The sequence below is a fragment of the Sinocyclocheilus anshuiensis genome, unplaced genomic scaffold (assembly GCF_001515605.1).
Source record: "Sinocyclocheilus anshuiensis isolate Anshui unplaced genomic scaffold, SAMN03320099.WGS_v1.1 scaffold1392, whole genome shotgun sequence".
NCBI classification, from domain to species: domain Eukaryota; kingdom Metazoa; phylum Chordata; class Actinopteri; order Cypriniformes; family Cyprinidae; genus Sinocyclocheilus; species Sinocyclocheilus anshuiensis.
Genome location: NW_015542476.1, coordinates 1101621 through 1107125, shown reverse-complemented (window position 1 = coordinate 1107125; position 5505 = coordinate 1101621).

Here is a 5505-nt window from a genome sequence, read left to right as displayed (position 1 = left end):
TACTTTAGTCACGGATCTAACCACTCCGCTGGGGTTCTGACTTTGATTAACGAATTTAAAGGAGATATTGTTGAATCGTTGATTTCTACGGAAGGAAGATGGGTTATTCTTGTCACTAAACTTGATAATGCTACTTTTATAATATGTAATATATATGGCCACAACTTAAGATCTGTCAACAAGTCTCTTATTTTTTTATTACAGAGGAATATTGAAGCTTTGAAAAATAAATATCAACAAGCCTTTATTATTATTGCTGGAGATTTTAATGATGTATTAGATAATTCAGCTGACAGATTTCCTCCTAAAATGGGCCTCAAAAATAATATTATCTGTACTTTGTGTGATTATTTTCATATTGCAGATGCATGGCGCTTTTATCACCCTGATGTAAAGGAATATACTTGGAGTAATAATTTGTTGTCCTTTAAATCTAGAATATACTTTTTTTTGATTTCTCAACAGTTACTGCAATATGTGTTTGATGTCTGTCACCAGTATGCTCCATTCTCTGACCACTTAGTAATTCAGCTGATTTTGCAGACAAAACACAGGGAGAGTGCTGTGCGTGGTTACTGGAAATTGAATAATAATCTGCTAAAAGATAAAATTTTTAATGATCAAATCAAGGGATTAGTTAAAGGATTTTTTTTTTCAAATAATGAATTTGAGTCTCATGGTGCTAAATGGGAATATTTTAAGTATAAAGCAAGATTACTAGCAATAAATAGATCTAAAGCTTTAAAAGTGGGTAATGCTGATAGAGAAGCCGACTTGCTAATTAACATAAATACCTTAATCAAAAAAGAGAATCTCTCTGTTACAGAAATTAGTCAGTTAAAAACTTTGCAATTGGAATTAGACCATATATATTTAGAAATAGTTAAAGGTGCCTTCGTTAGATCCAGAGCGAGATGGATTGAGGAAGGAGAGAAAAATACGAGCTTCTTCTCACTTGAGAAAATTAATTTTAAAAGGAAAAGCATCTCTGCAGATAATACTAATCCCGTGCGAATAGGGCTTAAATCATACCTACAATAGATTAAGAACTATATACCTCAAATAAGTGATGAATTTAAGTTCTCATGTGAGGCTCCTGTTTCCTTAAATGAAATTAGAGATGCAATGAAATCAATGAAAAAGGGGAAGTCGCCTGGCTCCGATGGCCTTACTTTAGAATTCTTCATACAGTTCTGGGAGTTTTTAGAACAACCTTTTTTCTTAATGCTTCAAGAACGTATAAAAAATGGAACAATGACTCCTACTACGGTGATATCTCTCATTCCCAAACCAGACAAAGATGCAACTATAATTGATAATTGGCGTCCTATCACTCTTCTTAATTTTGATTATAAATTAATTGCTTCCATATTCGCCAAGAGATTAAAACAACATTTACATCATACCATTAATGAAACACAGACCGGATTTATGAAAGGTCGTCATATTAGTTGTAATACTCGACTTGTTCTGGATCTTACTGATTATAGAGATGAAATCAAGTCTGATGCAGTTATCTTATTCCTTGATTTTTTATAAGGCCTTCGACACTGTAAAGCACCAGTTCCTTATAAACTCTTTAGAGGCTTTTGGATTTCCCTCGAAATTCATAAATATTGTTCAAATGTTGTACAAAGAAATAGATAGCTGTATAATTTTAAATTCACGTACATCAACACGGTATTCATCAACCTATTCTTCGCGGTATACGTCAAGGTTGCCATTTGAGCCCATTTTTATTTGTTGTAGAAACATTATCCATAGATATTTTGCACAATAATAACTTTGCTGGCCTTGATATCTTTAACAGATAGATTCGAATCTCACAATTAGCAGATGATACTACTTTATTCTTGAAGGATAAAGAGCAAGTTTCTCCAGTCTTAACTACAATTAATGCCTTCTCTAACGCTTCTGGGCTCAAACTTAATTTATCTAAGTGTGAAATTATTTGCTTATTTGACACTAGAAACTGAAATTGAAAATATTCCAATTAAAAATGAAGTGAAATATTTGGGGATTCATATAACGAAAAATGTAATTAGTAGACAGTTTCTGAATTTTTCTCAACGGTTATTGAAAACAAAATATATTTTTAATAATTGGCTCCAAAGAGATTTATCATTTTAGGCAGAGTTTTCTTATCCAAAACAGAAGGATTATCTAGATTTGTGTACCCTTCCCTGTCTTTAGCTGTAGATAATCACACTTCCAAATATATAGTTAAGATTCTTCTTGATTTTATTTGGAGTAATAAATCTCACAAATTGAAGAAATATGTTTTAGCAAACAAAAGGAGTGATGGGGGTCTTGAAGTCCTGAATTTTGATGATACTAACAATACATTTAAAATTAATTGGTTAAAAAGATGTTTGCTTGGGTCAGATTCTACAGTATGTGGTATTTTATCCCTAATAATATATTTAAAAGGGTAGGTGGCCTCTCTTTTTTGATGAAATGTAATTACTCCACTGGTAAATTACCTATTAAATTGGCTAGATTTCATCAACAAGCTCTGTTAGCCTGGAAACTGGTTTACAACCACAACTTTTCCCCACACAAAACCATCTTATGGAATAATTCAGATATTAAAACTAGAAATAGATCAGTCTTTTTTGATAAATGGTTTAATAAAAACATAATTTTTGTTGCTGATCTATTCAACTCTAATGGCGATTTGTTATCTTATGAATGCTTTATGAATATCCATCAATTTCCCGTTCCGTTTAAAGATTTTAATTCTGTTATAAAGGCAATTCCTGATGGATTAATATGCCTGATGAAAGCTTCCCTCACCCATGAGTCATGCTCAAAACAACTTTCACAGTTATGTTTGTGAGGTGTTTCGCTTTTAAGTAAAGAATGTAATAATTCATTTATTCGTCAACTTTCTCAATCTCGAAACTCAATTTCTCCAAAAGGGAAATTTTTTTGGGGTTCTAAAATAGATAACATTCAATGGAGGAAAACATTTATATTACCATATAAATACTGTATACCCAATAAAGTGAAAAGAAGTGCATTTTAAAATTTTGCATAATATATACCCTTGTAACACTGTTGTGTCGAAATTTTGTGATGTAGCTGATATATGCACCTTTTGTAAAAAAGAAAGTGAAGATATTTGTCATTTATTTTTCTCTTGTAATGTTTCATCACTTTTCTGGAAAGATTTGAGTTCCTATTGTTTTTCTAAAGTTAATATGAACTGTAATTTACACATTAAGGATGTTTGCTTTTTTGAAAACCAAAACAAATCTTTAGAATCTGCTGTTAACTTTCTTATCCTTGTGGCAAAATTCTATTTTAACAAACAAAGGTTTCTTAAGAAAATACCTACGTTTATAGATTTCTTATGTGAAGTAGAACATTTAATTAAATCACTAAGAGTAATTAATAACAAAAAATTTATTTATTTTTTTAAGAGATATGATGAGATCTTTCATGTACCGTGATTAATACTTGTTTTGGTGTTTTTTTTTTTTTGTTTGTTTGTTTTTTTCTTTTCTTTATTTGTTCTGTTCCTGCCTTTTATGTTCATAAAAAAGCTGTTTAAATGCATCTTTCTCTTTTAACAGTCATCATCAACTTCTTTTTTTTTCTTCTCTTCTCTTCCATATGTTCAGATGACATTGGATGTATTGTTGATACATTATGTGTAATGTATGCAAAGTTGTTTTTAATTAATGTCAACTCTGAATTGTTTGCAATAATAATAAAAAATAAAAAAATGTCATGAAGGAAAAGTTTCAATATCTCGCCTTCGCTTTCATTTGGGACCATCTCCAAAAAGACATGAAAAAACTAAACATATGATTTACAAGTTTAACATGCGTTTATAAAAGTAGGAAATAATTAGTGTTCTTGAAATACGAAATGGAGGTGGGTCCGGACTGAATTCCCTCCGGGCATCGTTTTAAGGTTATAAAATAAAACTTAATTGAAAATCGGTAAAGTTACTCACTCTGATTGCTGTCCATGTCGTCCATCTTTAGTGATCCAATTCGGTAGGTGGCGCTGTTACAAAAGAATAGGGTCCTAGAATCTCCGGTTGTGCAGGAACATACTATTGGGGGATCAGTGTTGTGTTTTGAATTTTTTTTACACGAGAGAGCACTAAGTTTACTTGTCGGAGAGCAGCGGGCAAACAAAAAATGATAAAGGACATTCTTACTTGGTCTTGTAAGTATCTGTGTTTTCGTTTTGACATGTGTTCATTATTTATATTATTTGTTATCATGTTTAGGAACAGTGACATTTTAGTGAAGGAAGCAGATCGTAGTTGATAGTGATCCGTGACTAGGCCCAAGGTTCAGCACGCATGTGTTCAGAGGATTAATTGCAAAATTTAATAGAGTAAAAGTTTTATCATTTGTATGTGTTTACAAACTCAATCGATTTTAAAACAGCGCAAGAAGAGCAAAGAGCAAACAGCAGATATCCAAATATCCAAAATGTGCAGTGCTGGGGAGGTCCCAGGAACACTAAAAAAAACAACAACAACAATTAGGTTATCATCATACGTTGTGGTCATGTGACTTTTGATATCCAATGTGTTCCATACCGAATGTATTTACTTCAAAAGAATCTACAGTATGTTAATGTAATTAGTTGTAATTAATGAAATGTATAATTAAAACATTATAATGTGTTCATTTGTTTTTGGTAGCATGTCGCCTGGAAATGTTTCCTTTTATAGGTTGTGGGGTATAATTAGGTAAATTTTTATTTGATTGATTTACAGGAGGAAAAAATCTATGTGAAGGAACAAAGCAAACTTTTATGGGATGCGTTCTTTTACATAGCAGGGCAAGTCATTTAAAGTCCCCCTGTAGTGAAAATCAAGTTTTTATGTTGTTTATTTGTCTATGTGGTGTTTTTAATATGCTTTTAGACAAACCATGTGCCAATCTATTAATCAACACCATTGCTGAGTATTTTCTACGGTGGCCGAGAAGTGCAAAACAAATCACAATTCTGAAAACAAAATAACAAATCACAAGCGCAAATGCAAGTCTAAAAAACAAAACAACAATTCAGAAAACACAACAACAATTCAGAAAACATTATAACAAGTCAGAAAACACAATGACAAATTCGAAAACAAAATAACAAGTCAGAAAACACAACGACAAATCCGAAAACAAATTAACAAGTCAGAAAACACAATGACAAATCAGACAAACCGGAAGAGGTAGGTATAGTTTGAGACAGCGCCATTGGTTTGGGATTACTCACCGCTGACTGGACGAGACATCTGTCAATCAACGTATACAGGAAGAACCAGCCGAAGAACAGCAGAGTCATGGTAGAAAGTTCGGAGATGGTATTAAAGTAGCTCAGTTTAAATGTATTGTATGAATTGCCCTTACTATGGAATAAAAAATACGGAGTGTATATTTACATTTAGTTAAAAGTGTCTGAAAAACATCAGCTCTAGTGGCGCAGATGGTTAAGTGTTTGACATTGGCTTTTTGATGCGATTGACCCGGGTTCGATCCCGCC